Source organism: Pseudopodoces humilis, chromosome 6 (genome assembly GCF_049639895.1).
Source record: "Pseudopodoces humilis isolate 2021_Gansu_Grassland_sample_001 chromosome 6, ASM4963989v1, whole genome shotgun sequence".
Lineage (NCBI taxonomy): Eukaryota > Metazoa > Chordata > Aves > Passeriformes > Paridae > Pseudopodoces > Pseudopodoces humilis.
In genome coordinates, this window is record NC_142205.1 from 43,247,251 (window position 1) to 43,272,018 (window position 24,768).

Genomic DNA, 24,768 nt, shown 5'->3' on the forward strand with positions numbered 1-24,768 from the left:
AAAAAAAACACCCCAAAACAAACCACAAACAAAATCCACAAACAAACAAAGAAACAAACAGCAACAAATAGAAGCCTGCAACAAGTCCAGAGACGAAACAATTTTCCTCAGCTGAAATGCTTTTCACAAAATGATGTATACACCCAATGGAGTGTACTGGGAACTATCACTGAGCAAACATCATTCAAAGCCTCACAAACTGCAAAACATTAACAGAACTACTGAGGCAGGGGACATCCCAGCATCTGTAGAGGAAAAACAAGGGTCCCATGAAGGATTCCCAGGCACTGACCCAGCCAGATTCTCCCACACAGGAGACAGCAGGGGCAGAACAGAACGAGGCATTATCCAAAGTAAGAGTGGCAGCTGCTCCTCAGAAACAACTGGATCCTGCTCAAGCAGGTTATCAAAAAAAGGAACTTAGAGACCTTCACCAACTCATGATTGGGCCTGAGGTCAGGAACACAGTGCAAGGTATTATACTTCATCCATTATACCTCACTCCTGCATCAGGGCTTAGCCTCAAGCTAGTATAACAGTAAACTGATCCTGTTCACTTTTAGACAAGTAGTAGCTGTATCTGGCCTTGCCAAAAGGACATATGGTTTTCCAAAACTAGGGAACATAACCTAGCAGAATGGTAAAAATTGCTCCTTGATAATGACTAAGAAGCAGTAAGTCCAAGTGGCTCTCATAAATAGCTCTGTGTTATAAAAAGAAATTGGGGTGGTAATGTGAGTCAAATAGAGGCATTTTAAACTTTAAATTTTAATTTCTTTTCTGTTTAGTTATCTCTCCAAGCTTTATAATTGTGTTGAGTTTGCTAAATAAACACTATGAAATAAACACTTCATCTACCATTGGAAAAGCACAGTAAAGGACGACAATTGATCATAATCATCTTATTGGCAAGGTGAACCCATAATCAGGATCTTGGTCTAAGTAGAATCTAGTGTATTAGAAAGCTCTTCCCAGAAATCCCTGTGAACATAGTACTAAATCTAAGCACTACAGAGAAAATGGTGGTACCCACTAAAGATCTTTGAAGAGCTGAGTGTCCAGATGTGGGACCTCCTGGAGCAAGACCAATCTTGACAGCCTGGAGAAAATCCAGAGCAGGGCCCAAGGGTGGTGCAGCATAGAAAAGAGCACGCAGGGGGAATGGAATTTTTTCCCTTCAAATACCTGCCAGGAGCCACAGAGAAGACAGGCTCTCCTCCAAGGTGCATAGAGGAAAAGGACAGGAGCCAACAAGTTGGAGCAAGGACAGAGTTGTCTGGGAAATGGGGAAAAAACCTTTCCCAAAGAAGGTGGATAAGCCCTGAGTCAGGCAGTTGCAACTACAGAAAATCCATCTCTGGAGACCCTCAAGGCTTTGTGGGAAAAGGTCCTGTGCCACTTGATTGAGTATTGAGGTAGCCCTGCTTTGAGCAGGGGGCTGAGCAGAGACTTTGAGGGGGTCCCTACCTGTCTGCATTCCTCCTTGTGTCTGCCTTGAGTTGCTTTGTTTGCCCCAAATGTGGGGGCGAGGCTGGCAGGGAACCTGTGAATCTTTTCTCTCTGGATGAGAGGTGTGTGTCTGTGACAGATGCAGGCACAGGCATAAACAAATGGATCCACATGACACAGGAGGTCTGTAAGCTCTGCCAGCAGTGCAAATATCTGTTATGTCCAAGAATCTGGACACCTCTCTTTATCTCTTGATATTTTCTCAAGGAACTCCCTTCCCGCTTCCAAGGCTCTTCTCCTCCCAAGGCTTCATATGCCATTTGCATAAGGGACTAATTATAATCAGGGCTGTTCAAGCAGCAAAGATGTGGGTAAGGGAAAACCTGTTTGATCATCAAAATTACTCACTTTGGAGAGGAGGAATTAAGATGATTATACATGCAGATGTGTATGCATACATACAGAGGTTATTTAATTTTGCTTTTTAACATTTACTGTTATCATGAGGTGTTTCCACACATCCTTTTCAGGCTTCTGTGCTTACTGTAATTATTTGCAGAGTGGTCCCATGACTAGACACTTTCAGAGGTCCCTCTCAGTGTAATATTTTTCCCAATGCCATCTGACATGAATTCTGTGGACACTTATAAACACAAGAGAAAAAACCTCTTCCATCATAACAGGGCAGAAGCCAGTGACATAATTGCCAGGGACAAGATTATAAACCTGTTGATAGCAGAGATAAGGTGTCAGGTAGAATGAAGAAAAGGAAACCTTATCAGAGTACCAATCTTCTAGGACCTTCCAGTAGAAATTCTAGAGCAGTAAAGAGGAATGGACAAGTCTTTAGTTTTTGCTTCTTGCTGATAGCCAAAATAGGATCCAGTCGACAGTCCTTTTTGAATCCCAGAAATCACAAGAACACATGAAATACTAAAACATTTACACTGGCAAGGCCAGGAGATTAAACAAGCCCCAGTTACTTCAACAGTATTTTACAAGAACAATATTTTACAAGAACATACAGAGTTTCTCCCTGTACAGCCTCAATTGACAAGGGCTGACTTTGGAAAATTTCCCTGAATCCTTCTAATCCCACATATAATTCTCATCCCTTTGAGAAAATGAACATGGATACAATTAGTCTGTTCAAGAAGAATTTAGCAGAATATCAGACTCAGTACTGTAATAAATAGCTTCTCCCATTTCACTGAGGTCCTATCCTTACATCTCATAAATGCCAAGGTAATAGCTGACAGAAAAATTTTTTCCAGTTTGCAATATCCAAGAAGAAAGCCAGACAATGAAGGGGCAAGTTTCACAACAAAACCTAGGCATGAACTTTGCCGTTTACATGGATCAAGTTGCTGAAAGCTATACTTTACCATTTCAAACAAATGACCTGGTCCAATGATTAAGCCAGACTCAATAGCAGATGCGAAAAAAACCCATCAGCCATTTCACAAAACCCTATACCAGCAGCTGCTGTCTGCCTTATTTAACAATGGGGATTGCTACCAAAATCCACATACTTCTCCCTGGTCACATTTCTCTGTAACCACCAAGATTTAGCCATCTTAAACCCAGTAAAGTGCAGCTATGACAAGGTGTCCTCAACACCACACCATGCCCTAGATTTAGTATAAAAGATAAAAGATGCGGTGAGGCTGGCCCAAGAGAGCTTGCTAGGAACCAGCCTGATTAGCAGAAACAATACAACACAGTGGCCTAACTGAGGTTTGAAGAATTGCTGTTATTTCATTCAGCAAAACTGTTTTCAAATGTAATAGTTAAATAACTGGGTTAAGTGCATTGCCTATGTTATGAACCCGACAAGAGGAACCAGCTGGAAACTGAGCTGGAGCTGAAGCTCTTTATCATCACAAGTGAAAAAATTTGGATACCATAGGAGACAAACTGTCACAACAACAGAGGGACTAAGAAGATCGGATAGTAAAAATGTTTGCAGGTGTCTTTTGGCTACAATCCAGAAGATTCAATCTGATTCAGCATGGAAAATAAAGTAACTCCACAAATTTACCTGCAACTCTATGCAGTGGGGACATTAGAAACTAAGGATTATCATTGAAAAAGAGGGGAAAAACAATATTAGTAAGAAGACACAGTTGGAAAACGTTAAAGCTCTCTCCTACTGAACTGGAATGGGGCAACCCTGAATGCACATACAGACTGGGGAACAAGAGGCTGGAGAGCAGCGCTGCGGAAAGGCACCTGGGGGTCCTGGTCGATGGCAGCTGAATGTGAGTCATTGTGCCCCGGCAGCCAGGAGGGCCAACCCTGTCCTGGGGGCATCAGCCAGGGAAGGGAGGGGATTGTCCCGCTCTGCTCTGCACTGGGGCAGCCTCTCCTCCAGTGCTGGGGGCAGTTCTGGGTGCCACAATGTAAAAAAAGAAAACAACACCATTACTTTCTAACAAAGTGTCCAGAGGAGGGCAACAAGGATGGCAACGGGCTTTGAGGGGAAGGTGTGAGAAGACATGAGGTCACTTGGCCTGTTCAGCCTGAAGAAGAAAAGACTGAGGGGAGACCTCAGGCACTGATCTCTTCTCCCTGGTGAACAGTGACAGGACTCGAGGAATTGCCTGAAGTTGTGTCAGGGGAGGTTTAGGTTGGATATCAGGGAAAGGTTCTTCACCCAGAGGGTGGTTGGGCACTGGAACAGCTCCCCAGGGAAGTGGTCACAGCACCAGCCTGACAGAGGTCAGGAAGCTTTTGGACAATGCTCAGGCACAGGGTGTGACTAGGGGTGGTCCTGCTCAGGGCCAGGAGTTGGAGTCAATGATCCTGAGGGGTCCATGACACATGTTGAAAAGGGCCAAGGGAAAGTTCAATACATAAATCAGTTTATCTCATGTATTGACAGACTGGTTGAAGTGGTTCCAGGACTCCAGAAATTTTTAAGTTTTTATCATTCTCAAGGCCTAAGCAAGTTAAATAGGAAGTCATCTGAGCTTCAACCACTTTTAAGAGGATTAATACACCTTTATCTTCAGAGTCTGTGTGTTGCTCTATAGTTAAGACAGTGTCAAAATTTACAGTTAATTCACATTCAGTTTTGAGTTCTGTGATATGAACATAAACACCTCCAATATTAAATCCATAATAAACATGCTTAAGTTTAGGACTCCTGTCCCGTGGAAAACAAGTCTTATCTGAGAACAACATATAGCAGAGTTAATGGAGATGCACTTTTGCTATTTTGAACAAAGCTGCTGTCTTTAATAAATCTTATAACTTTACAGAGAGTTACACTGATTTATTACTTTTTTTTAAATAGTGCCTGGAAATGAAGACAGATATTTTATTAATTTTTCTTACAGTAAACTGTGTGTGGTCTATATTGCATTTACAATTTCAAGTCAGCATTGCAAAACAGACTACTACATCTCCATATGAATTAGCAATGAAGCCAATCATTGCTGCAAGAAGCTAAAATCTGAAAAACAGTATCAAAACTGAAGAGTGAGACTCCAACATTTTCAGTGCATGCTGTCAAAGTACACAATAGCTGTCCAGCTGTCTTCTGTATAGGTTGTGTACATAAAGACAATGCAAAAATTACATACAAAGGCCTTCCTTAAGTTCATCAGTTCACTCCATGAGAAGAAAAATCAGTAGAAAACAGCACAAACTAATACTTACAGGAATAAGTTCAAGTACCCAGAATTCAGAGAAGGAACATAAGCTATGTCTGCAAAAGGACAAAAGGTGATTTGGACTTTGAAACAAGCTTCTATGATACAGTGAAGATTTCTATTTTTGTTTAACCCTTTGCAGAAGTCCCTGCAACTAGAATATTCTCACAGTTGTACTGAAACATATGAAAACAGGGACTCTTAAAAAAATCACACTGAACAAGAACATGCAATCAGAACTAGGGACTTGTGTTTGGAGGTATTTTCCAAGCACTTTACAATCCAGCACAATCTCCTTTCATGTCTCTAGTCTACAAACAGTCTCTTTGCTGTGATGATCAGCAACTGAAGACTTCATAACTCTATCAACCCAAGAGGCCAAGCAGTCCTGATGAGCTGTACACCACAATGGTGCTTGGTGCAACACCTACAGTATACAAACTCTTCTCCATCTGATCTTCCACAAGTTATCTGTCTGAATTCACATTACTGAAACATGGCTGACACAGCGAGTGTGTGTTTTTGTAAAATTTAATTTCAGGTTTCACTGTTCAACAAAAACTCTGGCAGAGGGGCATTATGTGGAAAGGTGAAAAGAGAAAAGTGTATTTGTATCAAATGGTTACAAAGTTTATCTCCTTAGTTCAGGTATCTCTATGAAACACCAACTCATTGAAGCATAAAATAACAAATATCTCCCCTTTAAAACCCATTTCTTGAATTAACTCCATGACACAAGAGTATGATCTGCTACTCTTGGAGCTGCCAGTCTTGCATGTCTCACTGTGCCTCAGTCATTAAAATGAGGCAGGTGGGTTGTTTGGTTTTTTTCAGAGTTTATGCCATCTACTTGTTCACCTCAATTTTTTGCCGTAAGCAGAAGTCATAAGAATACTGAACAACCCAGAACTGCTTGTAAATGAATATTCACCTATTTACCAATTAACTTTGTTACATTTGTCTCAATGTTACAGGACAATAACCTGCTAATACACTGCAGCCTGAGAGCATGGGAAAAAAAAACAACAAAGAAAATTCCTCAAGTGACATCTATCATCTAGGTATGATTTCTCTCTGTGTAAAGCTAACAGAATCATAAGCTACTATTGACACGGAGCCAGCTGAAAATGTGAACTGCAGCAAGAGACATAATCCAGATAAATGTCCCTTTTTTGTGCTTTAAAGAGTTCCATAGGCTCTTTCTTCTAAATCCTTTCATTAATTACACTGTCTAGTAGAATCCAGCATTTTTTGCACAGGCTAAATTTTTCTTGTCGTGCATTGAGCCTGCTTTCCCCTTCCCCAACCCTTCAGCTTAAAGAGAAAGGGGCTGTTCTGCGAAAGCATAAGGAATCTACATCCAGAAACATGCTCTGGGCAGTAAACAAAATTACTATGGGCTACAAAATTGTACCTATACTTACAAACAGAGGAATTAGTTCAAACTTCTCAGCACTCAAATACACAATTTTATGTAGCAGTACACTGGTTGCAGCTACTCCTTTTAGAGCTAGATTTGCTGCTATTTTAAGGTCTAGTTATGTGATGACATCTTCTGACACAATAAAATCATCATCGCCCTGTTCTTTCATGCATACACATTACAGGAAGGTACAGTAAGTGCAGCTAGGCATCATTTGTAGAATTATTGAGGATTTTTGGCATGGTAGTTTAGATACAGCTTCTAATACCATTGGGAGGAAATACTCCTCCACCATCAAATCTGTTTTTAAATGGGGACAAGTGCAATACCATGGATACATGCACGCTCATATGCAGAGCCTTGCTCAGTCATAGAAAAACGTGATGACAACTTTTGCAAGCAGAGGTGGCTAATTGTGATGTGAGAGGGGATACTACAGCACTCAGTTATGAACAGACTTTGCTGAGGTGAATGTCATTATTGCAGTGGGACAGGACTGACATCATGCCCACTGGAGCAGCAGTTCTTCAGGGAAGGGAACAGAGAACTCTGGAGAACCAATTTGTTAAACATTGCTGAAGGAACACGGCAGAAATGTGGGTGTTCAGTGCTCTGATTTAACAATCATTTGAAATGAGTATGAATAGAAAGCATTACAAATCAGCAGGCTGTGCCTCAACTGAGGAATTAATTAGTGTGTCATGATTTCTGGAAAGCAGCACTTAGTTCAGTGGACAGCGAACTGCCCCAAAATAAAAGGACATGAGAGGAAGGGAAGGGAGGACCTCTGTAGACTAAGGTCTATCTTGCCGGTCATGGAGGAAAATTTATGTTATTTTTATTCCTTTAGAAGTATTTCAAGCAATTATATGCCATTTACTTTGGTGCCAAACAGTGCTTGCTAGAGTCAGGTCCCCTCTACTGCAAACAGCAGTACTCTTTAGCCTGCAAGTTTCAAGGTCACGCAGTATTAAACTTGCAAACGCATTGGCACAAAGAAGGTAATGGATGTTGTCATCAATACTGACATATCTTCCTGAAATAATCCATCTTTTAATTTTCATATTCATTAGAAAATTCAAATGATTTTTAAATGTGTCGTGACACAAAACAGAGCCTATAAACCTACACGTTTCTCAGTTAGGGAAAAGTTATTCTTATCTGTGAGCTACTTAGAAATCTGATAGCAACTAAAATAAGTACTGTCATTTGACAGGAAAAGGAATCCAAGACATACAAATTAAAAAATCTTATGCCTTAAATAGACAGAAGATATGCTTGAACTGTACAGTGCTCTGGGATCTGCACAGTATGCACACCCCTCTGTCTCAGAGGGTCCAGCACACAAAGTTCAGTATGGTGCATCAGAACACCAGCCACTTCAACGCAGTCTTTCTCAAGTAGTCGTGGTTTAAACACAGATGTACATAAATTTTTAATGTAAATCTTTTAATATACATTCAATACTTCCTTCTTCTGTACTTTCCATGACCCTTGTGGTACAAGTAAATCTAACTAAACTCATCTTCATTTTTTTGGCATAGTGAGGTCAGAGACTGTACAAACTCAAATCAATGATTAACAATTGTTCTTGAAGTGAAACAAATCAGTTTCAATAATTATAACTCACAGAATTCAGTAATTTTTTTCCTGTCCCTTTACAGTGCAGTTGATAAAGTTTTGCTTCTGTCTTCATTTTAAAATAAACTATTTTGATTATATTCTTTTGTGGTTTTTGCCTTTAAGTGAATTGTAGCTATTTAGAAATCATTGCATATTGAACCTGGAAAAACACAAACCAATGGATCCATATTTCAGTGTTCCATTGCTCTTCAGAACCATTAAAAATTACTTCTGTTTTGATTTGAATGTTCAATATACTAAATTAGCCATTTGTTCAACACAAGTAGAGGCCACTAGACAGAGGGAAACTTTTTTTGCTTACACAACTTGTTGGATAACTAAAGCCCATGAAAAGATTTCCTTGCCCAGCAGGTGTAGGATAAAAAGTTACTTCTTATAAATATGTACATTTAACCTTAAAGTATTGTTGATGAGAAGTGTATGTAACAGTAAAAGCAGGAAAAACAGTTTCCCACTTTTAACCTGGACAAGACAAAATCCCACTCAGTCCCCAAAAGAGTGAAGTTATTCAATTTTTACTTACATTGCACTCTCAGGGGCTTCTGTATCCCAGAACTCACTACTGGGCTGTAGTTTGGGGATAGAATTCCTTCAGAAAGAATGGAATGAAAAAGGCAGCAAAATTGTAACCAAATAGAAACAATAAACATTACAAGAAACATCACAAATGCATACTTATGTTTTTAATAAATTAGAGCTGGCCACTGTCTACTTTGTTCAGTTCCTTTTTTATCTTCTCTCACTGCAGCTCTGGCTCTTTTCCTATCTACTCCCCAAACTAAGGCTAAATGCCAGTGGTATTTGATAGCTGAATTGCAGTTCCCAAGGGCAGTCTGGATATAAATTCAGATCCAAAGTTCAACCCAAAATAATGAAAATCTTCCAGAAGTCTCACAAAAATAACTGGTTATTTCAATGTCTTTTCAACACCACTCTTGCCACATTTTTGTAGATTCGTTTATATTTAACACTATTCCACTATTAACACCATCTTTTGTTGAAGTCCCACACAACCTAGGTTCCTCACAGAAAAGCAGAAGCCAGTATTTTCTATACAACATGTGGGTAATAAGTAAAATGACCATTACTCTGAAATTCTAGAGATGGAAAGGTCATAAAGGTAAGGGCATTCATAAACATTATACACAGGAGAAAAAACACGCCATGATTTCTCACTATTTAGTTATAAAGTTGCAACCTAGACTTGTATTCTAAAGCCCTGAGTCTCCACAGTCCTTAAAAATCTGACTACAAACACTGTTCTTCCAGATCTGATAGACAAAGGATAGTACTAAGGGCTGAGAAAGGGAAACAGAATCATTCCTAAGAAAGACCCACCCCTCATAAGGCAGGAAAAATGGTAAGGACTTTTCCTGCAGTAGCTTTGGGCATTTTTGTTATGTGCACGTTTTCTTTGATTCACCTGTTCTAGGAGGATAAGGCACCATACAAGCAATGCCAGTGTTTTGTTTGCCCAATACTGGGTCAAACAAATGTGCCTGTGTGGAATTTTTATTGAAAATCTCATGTAACTAAAATGTTTGCATGGCAGCACAAAGATACAAGGTTGAGTGCAGGGACACGCTACAGTTTATTCTGGCTTACTAAACAACCACAACAAACAGATTAAGGAAGAGCTGTCATATAAGGATATGTTATGCTCTGTTAATAAAGTAACTGTCCAGAGCTACATTTCAAAATTATTCAACAAATAGTTTACTAAGTATTATGGCATTACAGACTCAGAAAACTGCCTAGTTTATCCTAATAGACCATCTTACTTTTTAACTATAAAAATATAATAGAAAAAATAGAAGACAACTGGATCAAAACAATTGATTACTCAATACTTGGCAAAGGACTGAAGAATAGTTTCTGTACTTTGCCACTTTGAGCCTGGGTTAGACGATTCAACTATTTGGGTTCATATATTACTTGTCCTTCCTAAGGAATTTCCCCCATTTTTAAATTTTCAGCTCCCATTTCTCAACATTTTCGTCTCTCTCATTACTATTTTTTCTATATAAAAGTATTAAAGCCCATAATAACAGAACAAACCTTGGCAGACTCATTCTTTATCATTGCATTATAGGTCATCATTTGATGGCTGTTTTCTAGAAATACCTTTAATTCATGCACACAGCATCTCCCCTGCTTTCAACTCACTCAAATTACTGAACTTTAAAATCAGAACTGTGATCTGGGACAGTCTAACAGAAAAACCATCACTTCTTCTTGAATAAAGGCATTGGATAACATAAAGAGTTGGATTGCTCTTGATATCTGTTGGAAAGAGAATCCAGTACAAAGTCCATGACTGAGTTCTGCACTGAACTACTAGAAACAGGTAAATTCCAGCCTAAAAATGGTATCACAGTTTTCATTAACGCTTTATCAGAAGAAGAGATTCATTATAAATAGAATGCACTCTAAACAAGCCTTGGAATTCCTGTCAAATTTCTCTTAAGGAAAAATGTAAGATTTACTAACAGGCATAGATACAGGAAAACCTAAATGAAACTTCCAAATTGAACTATGCACTGATTTTCATTTTGATGAGGACTGAAAATACCAGCCTTACCTCTCACTAGGATGTCAGTCACTATTTTGTCAACAGCATAGATGTTCTGCAGAACCCAGAGTACAGTCAATGATACTAAAACAAGCCCCCAGATTATTTCAGTGAGCTACTGGTTTAAGCAGAGAGACTGAGAACTGCAAAATGCGGCAAGAAGCAGATTCCTATTTGTGAATATTCCTGTAAAAGTTTTGACAGCATTCAAAAAACATGAACAAATATCTTGTGCTTTATGTCTGATTCAGGTCATATTATTAGGCTAGTAATTTTGTATGGGAATCCTGAATGGTCTCTTTGTGCATGTCGGGATTGCTTCTTTCATGTTGTACATACAGTGCCTTTGAGGAATGCCTCATTCATCTGAAAACAGTTCCAGAAACAATGTTTTGTCTAATAACTGTGCCCCTTGTCAGGCTGCTTTAGAAGTAGAGGAGGAGAGCTGATTCAGGTAGGGATAGCTTCCTAGACATTTACTTTTGATTAAAGACAATATTATTCCATTTTATGCGGTAGGCAAAAAATTCTGCTCTATTAACAGTCCATACCACCCTAATGAAATCTGGCAGAACACAGAAGGAAAACAGGTTCCCTACTGAGCTCTCTGAAGGAGCTGGAGTCAAACAGAGGGAAAACATGGGCAAGATGTTAAGCAGGAGAGCTCAAACACAAACCTGACCACAAAGAAAAATGAAAAGCTTATTCTAAGGGGTAAAATTTTCTATTATAAATAATAATATGACACTTTCAGTAGAAGCTTATTAAACATATGTTTTCTGCACCATTTGTGAGTCATATTCTCTTGTCCATTACTATAAACATAGTGTCACCAGTTAGTTTTGCCTAAGTAGTCCCCACTGGCTTGTTTAAACTGGAGCATTCCTTTTTAGAGACTTATTTCTTTTTTAGTCACTTTGCATGCAGTGCGAAACAGTGCATGCTCTGCTAAAACAGAGCTGCACAGGAGGAGGCCAACTGCATAATAATTCTTGAAGAGACTGACAATAGCTGGAATTGAATTATGCTTTCATTTTTCTTATGTGTTTCAATCTGATTTGTCTTAATAGCATGTTTGCAACACGTTAATTATCAGGACTTGACACTGTACAGTTGGTATTTAGTAGGAGAGTGCTTTGACTAGGAAAGTGAAATCAAAATAACTTATATGCACACAAACGCTTGGCAAAAAAATTAGATTTGCAATTAAGTAATCTCTGCTGCATTACCTGCCTACAAACTCAGCATTTCTAAAAATGACCATCATAAACCACCATGTCTTGGATATCCTTTCATATGTCTAGGGGGTCCTACAAAATCACTAGAGACAACCTACGCTTCACAAAGATCTACCCATCACATAAAAGACAAACTAATAGTTAAACACAAAAAAAATCCACAGAGAAACCTCCAAGCTGAACTGAGACCTGTTTCTGTGTTGTGTGAGAGTCCCATCATTGGCCTGTCAATGGGAGAGAGACCACACACCAAAAGCAGTACCAGCATTTCTCTGAAGTCAGAGAAACTGTACCTCTTGCAGCAGCTCTGAATTTGGCTCACTAAGGTACAAAATTCACCAAGGAGGGGATAGGAGCCAGTCTCAAGTGCTGAAAGTAATATTTTCATGCATTCCTCAAGTAATTAGAAATTAGACTAAAATTTTATTTAAAAAAAGAAGTGAGAAAGAACTTTCTAACATCAATTTGTCTTGGAAATATCTTTAAGTAATGTGAAGGGCTTCCCATGATACTTCAATGAATTGTCTCTCTCACCCAGATCCCAGGTGTCAACTAGCCTCAGTTTCAAATATATTCCAGAAATTAAACACTTTGCACATCCTCCCTGAATGTGTTCTTTTTGGGGGTGGGTATGCTGGACAGTTTGGCAGAAAGCATTTGCTGTAATTAGATAAACACTTCAGGAGAAACAGCCGAACAGATTTTCACTGAACCTAGTACCTAGTTAGATTTGTGCTCCTGATAATAACAACCTCTACCAGTTTCAACCCTAAAGATCTGAGATGCAAAAGACAGCATGAATAATTCAGTGAGCATGGGGTCCTGAACCCACCTCTTCTTTCATAAGGAAAGAAGTAATGTGCCTCAGGTATAAAGTTTTACTCTAACAGGGTTTAATCTTTCTTTCTCTTTCAGTGCTTTGTTACTAAGTGCTGTGTAGGTGTGAAAAGCCGTATTACCATGTAATTTTGTTGGGATCAGACTTCCAACTACCTGCTTCACTTCATGTTCATTTACACAGACTGATCAAATTCTGTTTTATTTCCTAACAATAGCAAATTTTGCTATAATTATTTTAAAATGGCAAATTTAAGGAATAGTGCCCTGGTTAATTCACACATGGCATCTCTCCTCACACTAATAAAATACCATATTATTTATTACCTTTCTCATAATGAACTTTGTAATAAACAACAGAAAAACTAATTTGTTTTTTGACAATGGCAAACCTTTGAATAGAGAAAATCACAGAGTCGAACACAGAGTGCAGTCCTGTGTGGTAAGTGGTCTCCATAGCAACCAATAGATTTTATGCTAAGTCTGGCCTTTAAAAACATTTCACGTTTACCACCGAGAAAAAGATGGCCTTGATTTAAAAATGATACAACAAGTATCTTGAATGTGCATGCTTTCTCTTCTCTCTTGCAAACAGAATTAGCAGACGTCCCTTTAACACTAAATCCTCTGAGAGCTGCATGTCATCATTGACGTATGTGTGGGCCTCCTTTAGGCTTGGAAATTTTTTTCCTTGCATATCATTGCAAGACTTGAAGCCCTTTCCCCCCATTTACCCCTCCTTGTTTTTCTCTATCCAGAACAAAAATAGAGCATCAAGTTCTTATCTCAGTCAGTGATCATGGTGACAGTGAAAATATTATTGCATGCTTATCTATAGCAGTTTCAATCATACAAGCTTATAATAACTTGCAATAATGGAAGAAGTAGTAACTATAGCTGCAATGCCTACCACAGCCTAATTTACTTTCACTCCACATTCAAGTGACTGAAGCCCCTAAAAGGAAATGTATTTTTAATAAAGATTCCAACTTAAGAATGTGTGTATGTAATTACTGACAATGATATGCTATGAAGTGTTGTATGATTATAATCATTAGCACTTAATGAGAATTTTGTTTTCAACACTGGAATTTGAGTAACAGGACATGAGGGTTGACGTAGAGAATTATAACTGAATTTATCGTTATCTCATCAATTCTTATAACCTGACAATATAGGGTACACAATTTTAACATTTAATCCAAAGCAGAGCTTGCATGCTCAGGTTATTCCTCTTGGCATGGGTGTGGGATGCCTGTTTTTCGTTGATTAGGAATGCAGCCTTGAGAGCTTTGGATGAGTAGGAGGGGAAGATACAGAGATCATTTGTTGCTATTCCTGTAAAGGTAATTTCAACATGCATTCAGTCATCATCGTGACAGTAATAGCACTTCATACATAGCCTTTCACATCATCCAATGTTTGGTCTCTGTGTTCCATTCCATCACAAATGCAGTAAAAGCATCATTCTCCTACCACACTGATTGCTTTCTCCACAATTTCCTTTGTGTAAAGTACACTTTCTTTTCACTCTAACTTTAGAAAGGTCCTGTGTTGAGCCTCAGTGAAGGAGGCATCAAAGAGTCAAGTTCTGTTTGCCATGAAGTAAGACAATATACTAGAATTTATTACCCTTTTTGTTTCTTTCTGCTATGCACTATTAGACTGAAGTTTTTCCAAAGGTGATCATCAATGCAGCAACAAAAATTAGAGCCTCCCCTGTGAAGGAAACAGGCAACAAAACAGAAGCTAAAAGCTTCTGTATGAAGAAGCATGATCCCCAGTATATCTCTAGAGAAGACAGAGGTTTTCCCCTGTAGAAAATAAATATGCTACAAATCTAGTGAAGATACAGACAATGCAGCCACAGCAAGGCCAGAGAATTCCCAGGTACCACAGTAGGGAAAGGCAGGGTAAACAGTGTCACTCCTTTTATTTCTTGTGTCAGGATACACTAAGCACACTGAGGGGCATAATTAATCACAATAACAATGTGTGACGGCATGCCAACGAAGTCTCGTTTGCGGCGCATGCCTCGGCTTTAGTGTATCCTCACCACCGCCGCCACCCGCTCCTCCCATGCTCTTCTCTTCCACACAGATGGAGAAACACCGTGCCAGAGTTATGATTAGCATAGGGTTGGAGTTATCAGAAACAACTGAGCAGTTCCTGACAGACCCCTTTTCTTATTTAGAAGAGAAATTGGAAAGACGCATGCTGCATCTTCATTGCAAAGGGATGAAAGATGCAAGCAGAAGGCTCCAAGGGAGGGTCCTACCTGTCAAACGCTTCCCTTGGCTCCAGATGTGCAGACAGACCTCCACAGAACTAGCAAGAACCACAGTGAGAACCTAAGATCTGCATTCCAGACCAAGCAGCACCACAATTTCCCTGGGAGCTGTGCTCTTACAGCTTGCCTTCATGCCCTGCTTTGAAGAGAAAAAGCGAGTATTAATACTATGGGATGCAGCAGTATTTCCAACAAGCTTAGAGGGATACCACAGCAAAAAGACATCTTATGCAAAATGTAGGATAAAGATGATGGCATTGTATTAGCCTACCAAAAATCTCTTTCCTCCACATACTGCTAGAAGCTAACTCATTTAATTTTATTTTTTTTAAAAGGTACTTACCCTCTTATCATCATACGTACTTTTAGCAACTCTGTTTAGATTGTACAGAACATTCATTTCCCCTAGTTCTCTCAGAGAAAAAGTTTCACATGGCCAGCTATAAAACGAAAGATAATTGATGTGTTCTGAATTAAATATCTGCTCTTGTTTTGTATTATTTAGAGAGACATGCATACCTAGAGAAGTGTTCCCCTAACGTAGGAGTTTCTAATATTGACTCATAGCTGTTCTAGTGAATATGCCTGAAGGTCTGTGTTTGGGGAAAATGAAACAGGTAAAGCACCTGAAACTCTCATGAGGCAGATTCAACAGCCTTTTTTTTCTTGTTTCTAGCTGGAGACGCAGCAATGAGATCTTTTCTCAAGCATGGCAGCACACTGATCATATTTGAAAGTGGCAACTTGTCATCAAATACCTGTCAAATATTCCAGCTTCCACAGTTAATTACAATATAATATTCACTGCCTTGAGAGAAAAAAATGTCAACATAAATTTGAACTGTGGGGTTAGAGGGAGCAAGACAGTAGGCTCAGCCACTAACCATCAAAGTCTACATACTATATAGGCAGACCAAGGGTCCACCAGCTGCTGTCCAGGATAAAAATAGTCACTCAGAATTATTTTGATAGATACTATAAAAACTTGTAAATGGACGCAACTTAAAAGTTCTATTTTATTGTGCCACTGCCTCTTCCACACTGAGAATATGTGGTTGTTCCAATAAAAACACTTGATTGTTTTGTATAATGAAATACCCTAGACCCTATTAACTTTTACATATAAACTGTTTTAATGTAGATGTGTCAGGAATCTGAAAATAATGCCTAGTGACAGCTCTAGGATTAAGCTCTTCTCACTTAGTTAGAATTGCTAACTTTGATTGTAAATTGCTCTTACAGAGCAAAGCCTATACTGTAAGTCCTCCCATTGCCTCCTACTAACTGACATCAACAAGGCATTTGGGACAAGTGTATGCTAGTAATTCATCTTAATAATCTGTCAGCAAAGCTGTCCTAATAGGATGTGTCTTTCATTTTGATTAAAATGACCCTCTGAAATGTGGTCCTCATAGAAAGTTGACAAGCAGAGGCAAATTTTGAACAGTCTGGCACTTCTAATTTTATCTCTGGAAAATGAAAGTGCTGTTAAATACTCTTATATAACTACTCCCTCTGTTCGGCTGTCTTTTCTTAGCTTCCACATGAAGAACCTGTCTACAGCCCTTTGATGATCAATAATAAATAGTTCTCTCTGGTTCATGAGACATTCTTTTATTTTTCTATTTTCTGCCTCCATGGGATGATTTCTAGTATTGCTTGGGGGTGTCAGTAATTCAATACTGTAGTTAAATTAACTACATGTTTTCTTAAACATATAGCCATGCTATGAAAACACTTCTCATGCCATCTGGAAGGCTTTAATCTTGAGATTTTTTTAATCTAAGAGTTGATGGGGTACATCTTGTTGTCCCAATACTCATACACATTAAACTCTTTAAATTTTAGATTTTTATTGTGCTGCCGTGACATAGTATTTCTTTAGGAATCTCGTTTGTCCTATGTCCTAGGACTAATCATCTTGAATTGGCAACAAAAACAGATCTAACATTTACTGTAAGGATGTAAGACCACAGATTGATATTAAAGTTGTCAACACAGACATTCATGAGTTTTCTCATTAGACCATAATACACTTCACTTTATGATTCCTGCCACACATAAAATAAAGTTTCAGTGTTACTATTTTAGGTCAAGTTGTGTGTACACTAGAAAACATTGATAGTACCTTTAGAAGCTAGTTTTAGGCATCAGGTAGACCAAAAGTTGCATCAAGAAAAGAGCCCTGACTTGGAAAGGCAGTCAGGGAAAGAAAATGATGTCAGTAGTTTGTCAGTAGGAAGACAATCACTGAGTAAATAGTAACACCAGGTGAAATATCCATTAAAAAAAATCCTCCAATTTTTTGTTTTTCAATTACCTCTCACCAATTGTTAGAAAACAAAGGTTCTAACACTTCAGCTAGCTCAAATAGCAAAAAAATAAGAACAAGATACACAAGTATTTTTGAGAGGTTTATGCAAATATCTTCCTCCACAATTTTGGAAGGGCTAGTTGGTAATTTCATTCATGCTCTACTTAAAATAATGGGAGAGTCTGGGCTCGTTCCAAGACAGTGTGATATAATGCATAGCATATGTTCCACCTTGAACATACACATGCTGTATTCCCTTTTTACTTTTCTAATCCCATACCTAAATCTTGTCAGCATCAGCCTTAAAAATAAAAATGATGAAACAAAACATTATCCCACAAATTCTGATTTACTGTCTTTGCACATGAAGACCAATGATTAATAAGGTTTTGAATAATAATTCAATACCAGGAGTGTGGAAATATGGGACAGAAAAAGAGAAGATATATGAAAGTTCAGGTAGCAGTTTTAGTAAAATTTACCTTCCTAGATAAATCAGCTAAAGACAGCTTGAAACACTTTTTCTCCCTCTTTCTGTGCTAAAACTTGAGTTGTTCTCTCTAACATGCATGACGATTCCTTGACCATCATTTCATCTTTGGGTCAACTGAAGAGAAAGGGTTCATAAGTATCAAACACAAGAAGTTCCAGATTCCCCAACTCTGTGCTGGGTAACAATGTTGTGTCTCAGAATCAATCTTACACTACAATAGTAATGTTACCACTCTTCCACAGTGTAGCTTTCCCTAGTTAGGGACAGAGATCTTGGACTGTAGTTCTACATAATTATGCAGCATAATATGGGATTTTTGTCAGAAAGCAAAGGCAAAAAGTATTTCCTTCCATTTCCTCCAGACTCACCTTCTTGTTGTAGACTCCCCTCTGCCCCTTCCTTTTGACCAACCTTTCAGGATCCGAGCTGAAATATGCCACAGAGAGGGGGAGCGTGTGTGTCTGTGTGTGTGTGTTTGAAGGGAGGCTGGTTATAAGAGCAAACATGGATGTTCAGCACCTTATAGTCAAAGATTAAAATTAATTAATAAATTCAAAGAAAAAAGCTGGGAATGCACAGCCAACGTGAAAGGAAAATCAGGGACCACAACCTGTTGTAGGAACATGCACAAAACAGCACCAAAGACAGAATGAGCAAAAGAAAGAGCACAAAAAGGCAGAAGACTTCCTTTTTCTATGTTTTGGGGTTTGTAATAAAGGCAACAGTCTGATATCAAGCTGGATTTTCGTATCTGGTTTTAGTCTTCCAATTCTGAATGAGTGCTAGGATCAGATTTTGGATGAATACCTAGAGTATTCAATGGAATGTTCTACCCCTGCATGGATTCCACTTCTTTTGTCTGGCCTAGGATATCAAAACCCATCCTGAACCCCATTTCATGTCATGAATCACACATGGATATTTGAAACAGTAAATCAATACTGTTCCTACTCTCTGCAACAGGAAGAGGAGGCTTAGACAACCTGCAGAGTAAAAGGGAAAACCTGCCAGCCTGCCCTGAACAGGACTCCCAAGCATCAGACTCACAATCCCTGCAAGTTTCTTCACTTAGCAGAAACAAAAGAATTTTAAAATACTGCTTCTACTGACACTTCCCCTCTCCACAGAAATTAATTGTGTTTGTAGTATGCAACTTCCATAGACTGGCATCAACATACCTGTTCTTCAGAGAATAACACAGGTTGAAGAAATAAATAGATGACTGAAGGAACAAGGGAGAAGCCAAGCATGTCCTGCTCCAAAAGGGAGCTGAAGCAAAAAAAATTAAAAATTAAAAAATGAGCCATTGATTCTACCTTCACAGATAAACTATAAGTGCTTGTTGTCACAATCACTCCACAAAAGTAAAAAATTTATGAGGGAACAGGCAAAGCAGTAGAATTGATGTTCTCTGAAGTATCCAGTCCTCCAAGCATCTTGCCAGTAAGTTAAGCAGAACTGTGTGAAATTGTACACTCCAGGTGATATTTAGCAACACTTCAGCATTCTTCAATTTAATTTCATCAAATGGCTTTAGGGGGAAAAAAGCACCTTAAAAAAATTGTAAAAGCTTAGCTGTTTGAACACCATTTTCTAAATGTATTTTTAATTATTATTCTGATTGACTTATTTTGAATTTTTCTTCCATTTATATTAAAGACCTTCAAATATTAAAAACCAATCAAATAACAAAGAAAATAATTTACCAAAGACTCATTTAACTCCCTAAATAAGTGAGATAGATTTCAAAATTGCAAAGAGATTAAATATTTGTCATCATTCCAGCTCCAGCACTGACAGGCTGACACAACTTTTTTCTTTCTTTCTACCACAGAAAATCTAGGAACATTAATCCCTGAGCTGTATTAGCAAGAAGGTGCTTGGTCCCCAGCCCCAAAAGCACAGAAACAAATTGTTCTTTACACTTGAGAGGCTGAATCCTAGGAGAAATATTGTCTCTGAGAGCATAGTGCGTGAGGGAAGAGACAATTCATGTTTACTTCACAACGAAGCATATAAAGAGGAAAGGAAAACCTTTTCATCAAATAGAATGAGCCATGCTAGAGCTCAGAAATCAGTTTTCTGGATTTGGCTCTACCTTCATGCACCCTGGGAATATCTGCAAGTTCTTCAAATTTTTGTCTGCTTTGATTTACCTCCATTTAAATAAACTAAAATAAAATTTAAAAAAAGATAATTCCTTTACAAAACAAGTCAAGATGTATAGATGAAAAACTCTGTAACAGATATTAGAAGATTTTCTGCCTTTTGCCTAAGATCCAGAGCCTTAAAACCTTCTTTAATTCACAGTTCAGTGAATTATCCTGAAACATAAAAGTCTTTGGATAAAAACATTTGCATTTAGATACATTTAACCTTACATTAAAACCAAAAGATGAATAATCCTTTAATGCTCCTGTCATATTTATTAGCTCTGCTCAAGGTGAGCAAAAGCTCTTGGGAACAGCTGTGCCAGACATTCTTTCCCTTCCCCCATTCACTATTTTTTCCCTTCTTTAACAGCAGGAGCTCAGTTCTAGCACTGTTTTTTCATACTAGGTTTTTCCCTCCTGGCACAAAAATCAGAATGCAGCAAAGACATAAGGGATGAAGGATAAAAGAAATAAGACATACTCCAAATTAACTGTATACAGAGTGAAAGAGACACTAAGCTCATTGTTCAGAGATATATTCTGACCTATTCTATCATGAATCTCCACATCATTTAAATCCAAAGATTCTCTCCCAAAGCTCAGCCTAATTATTACTTCTATCTGTGTTCTCAGAATCATTTCGGTTGGAAAGGAGCTCCTGAGAGCGTCTAGTCCAACCCACTGCTCAAGCAGGGTTACCTAGAGCAGGTTGCTGAGGGAGGTGCCCAGCCAAGTTTTGAGCATCAACAAGGCCAGAGATCCCACAATCCCTCCAGACAACCTGTTCCAATGCTGGACCACATGTACAATGAAAAGTGTTTTCTTGTGCCCATTGCCACTCATCGTATTCTTGGGTGCTACTGAGAAGTTTGACTCCCTCATCTGTATTCCCTCCCATAAAGGCACTTAAATAGGTTTATGAGATCCCCCAAGCCTTCTGTTCCACAGGCTGAACAGTCCTGATTTTCTCAGGCTCGACTCACAGTAGATATGCTCCAGTCCCTTAAGCATCTTCACAGTTCCTGCTTTACTCACTCCTGGAAATCTGTATCTTGCATGGGCAAGCTCAGAACTGGACACAGCACTCCAGCTCTGCAGAGGGAAAGCATCACCACCCTTGGCTTGCTGGCAAGCATCTTCCTAACACAGCCCAGGATTCTGTTGGCCTTCTTTGCCCCAAGGGTGCATTGCTGGCTGTCACCCTACCATCTGTCAGGACCCCAAGGTCCACTCCACTGCAGAGCTGCTTTTCAGCCATTCAGCCCCCTGCATGTACTGGTGCCTAAGGCTGTTCCTTCTCAGATGTAGGACTTGGCACTTCCCTTTGCTGATCACAGCCCATTTCACCAGCCTACTGAGGCTCATCTGAATGACAGCACCATCATCTGGTCTATCAATCACCCCTCCCAATTTTGTATAACCTGCTAATTTGGAAAGGGTGAAAATTTGTCCTATCATCCAGGTTCTAAAAAAGATGTTAAATAATGTGGACTGCCACACTTTATCATAAAAATCATTGAGAAACAATCTATGGAGAATACATAGATGCACAGTTAAATGTCAACTTTATTTCCTTTCACAGGCCCCACAATATATTTTCTATGGAAAAGAGTCTGCCTGCTCCATAATATTTACCTGAATCCCTGCAAAGCTTTATGCTTGTCAGTACAGCAGAAGGGTAGGAAACACAGAGTAAAATAAACAATTATGAGATTATACTGCATTGACTTATTGGTGGGCAACAGCTCTATTTATAAAAAAAGAAGTAGAAATACTGAGGAAAAACATCATGAAGAGAATGGGAAACAAAATGAGCAAAACTGTGGTGGAAGATGGAAGAATGAGCATGTCACCAGCATGAGAAAGGAGCAAGGACAACTTGCCATCAGCACAGACTGTCTTCTGTGGCTGTGATGTGCTAAGGTCTTGCAGCTCACTTACTTTCCAAAATCTGATAGTTACAGCTATTTCTTTCTTTTATAGCTCAATGATGACAGCTACAGAGATGACATCTATACCAAAAAGCCCTCAAAATACTCCCGATTCCTTCTCATTTTTCCCTTCTGTTTTGACTATTAGAGATGTGCTCACAGTTTCACAGCATGAATGCCATTGGTAAAGTGGGATCCCATTCCTGATCGCACAGAACATTCAATCTTCAACTGAAAGTTTTCCATCAGCAACAGTGTACTAACACCCATTATGACTAATTTGTTTCTTTGTATCAGTACTGCAATCAGGGCTAAAATAGCCCACCAGTTTTACTGCTGCTGTTGCTAATCAAGCCAGTAGTCTGGAGCACTAACTTCCATCACAGAAGTCCATCTGCCATCTATTACCAGAAATAATTGAATGCTTAACACTATCTACCAAGATATGTTAGTTAATTGAACACTGATCGTCTTCAGGCTGCTCATCATTGTCCCTACCTTCTTCCCACCATCTCCCTTGGTTGAAAGTACATCCTCCTAAGATCTATTGGCACAGTTGTACCTAGAGTCGCTTCCTAATAAGGCTGTTCCAGAATTATTTGGGTTAGTATGGATACACCCTAAATTACTTTTTCTATCTTGAATAATTTTGACTGAAAAACACAACAGAACATTTACCTGTTCAGTCATGGAAACTGATCAGACAGGACTGAATCCTATAAACCTGTCCTGAATTCAGGAAGACCATTATGTCTAACTAATCTCACTAGCAGCAGTAAACTTCTACATTACTTCAACCTTGCCATCTGCTAGACAAAATGAAAAAAGGACTTTTCCAGCAGTATTTTGGTATGATGGATAATGGGCATTTAACTTCTGCATTCCTCATAAGAGCTCATCCTCTGTAAAATGAATCTAATGTCAGCATCTGATTTGCATATTTAGACTTAGTATGAATACTAACCATAACAGATCTGTTTTAGCAATAACATGATTGAACCTTTAAACTTAAGATGGAGAGAGAGCAACAGGAGGCATACTGGGAGTGCTTCATAGCAAGGTACTCTGTCTTTGCCTCAAAACCTTGAGTATTTTCATCCTGCTGCTGAGAAGGGGGACAGAGAGCATTTGGGTGAGCAGCTGGATAAGGCCAGCCTGGCACTGAACCAGACTGGTATGGAAAACACAATGATGATGATACCAGAATTTGTAATTCATACCGACAAAACAAAACACTGGCCATAGAGCTCTAACTTGACTATATGCATTCCAAAGTATTAAGTAGTATAAACAATATTTTTCTTTGCAACTGTACTGCAGATCTCTTGTTTCACATGGCAGGATTCAGAGCTTGCTCTTGACTACGCACATTTGTTTGGATAGCATCATGACCCCCACCTCATTGGCAAGCACTTTTGAAAATTCACATTTGATGGGAATTTATTTCCATAAAAATCTTAAGGTTAAGTTCTGTTCTGGTCGAAGAAGCCAAAAAACTTAAACTGAGCAATGTGACTAAGACCTACTCCAACATTACACAGGAGGCACAGTCTGCTGCCTCTGCAGTGGCAATCCTAGCAAATGGCTCCGATCATAAAGTTACCTTTGCTCCTACAGAAAATAATATGGGTCCAGAATAATAAGTCCAGAATGGGGTTTCTGGATTAGCTTTCAGGAGTTTCTAGGTGCACTATATCTCAAAATATACTAAATGTCTTTGTTCACTGACAGACTACACACTTAGGATTTGACAGTCATGCTAAAATCATGTTAATTGTAATAATAAGGTGTTACAAGTAGGGGCAAGCTGTCACCTGGAAACCTGTCTGCATTCAGTGGTAACCCTGGTGAGCCACATAAATATTCAGCTGATCATCAGGATACAGGACACTGAACACAACCCATAAAAGCCCTAGTGAACAGCCATGAAAATTTTACATTTATTTCTACACTCTCTAAATACTGCTGAAACTCAGTTACCCTATCATTTAATGAACTCTGCACCTGAAGAATTTACTGTGCTATAGGAAATGGTATCTACAAAAACACATGATCATGTCAATCAATCAGCACCCTAACATATTCCAGACCACAAAATTCCAGTATTTTAATAATTATTTCATTGGTATTAAAATTATTATTTCTTTTGACCATATCAAGTAAGTTTCTAAAGCCATTAATAATATTAATTAGAAAGAAATGGAGACTTCCTATTTCAGGTGACACAGTGTAAAAGGTGAAGTATAGAGATTTCCTTTTCTTAGTTTAAATCCAAGAAATAAAATTGTTTACCATTATTTTTTAAATAGTAACTTTTAAGATAGTAGCATTTTCTAGGGCTTAGTAACATTTTTACAGTGACAGATAAACAAGATTAATTTACTAGGATATTTGGTAACATGGAAACTGAATTAATCTGTCATAATTGATCTTTCACCTAACCATACATTTAGCCGTTGAATCCATTTGTAACCTGATGAAATATTATCCAAACATCAAATGCTGCTTTGGTGGATGTTTTGGCTAAATAGCTGAGGATACTGTAGCAGAGAATTGTATCATATATCCTGTTTACTGCAGCCCAAAGACAAAATTACAGGTTCTGGTATTTCAGTTATCTGGTATTCCTGTGCTCAGGAATTTTCCCATGGCTGTTTCTAATACAGTGAGGTTTAAAAGACAGTCTTTAGCAAGCTGGCCATACATTACTCTGGACTTAACTATTCCAAGTCTACAACTTTTCCACAAGAATTTAGAATCACTCCATG

General features: G+C 38.6%; 1 long non-coding RNA gene across 1 annotated transcript in view; it reads right to left on the minus strand.

Moving 5' to 3' along the window:
* The window catches only part of LOC148184160 (uncharacterized), a 133,552-nt gene that overhangs the window by 36,562 nt on the left and 72,222 nt on the right, over positions 1 to 24,768 (minus strand). The window contains exon 2 of the long non-coding RNA XR_015772785.1: positions 15,098 to 15,245. This is a non-coding gene — a long non-coding RNA (uncharacterized LOC148184160). The remainder of the gene's footprint in view (positions 1 to 15,097; positions 15,246 to 24,768) is intronic.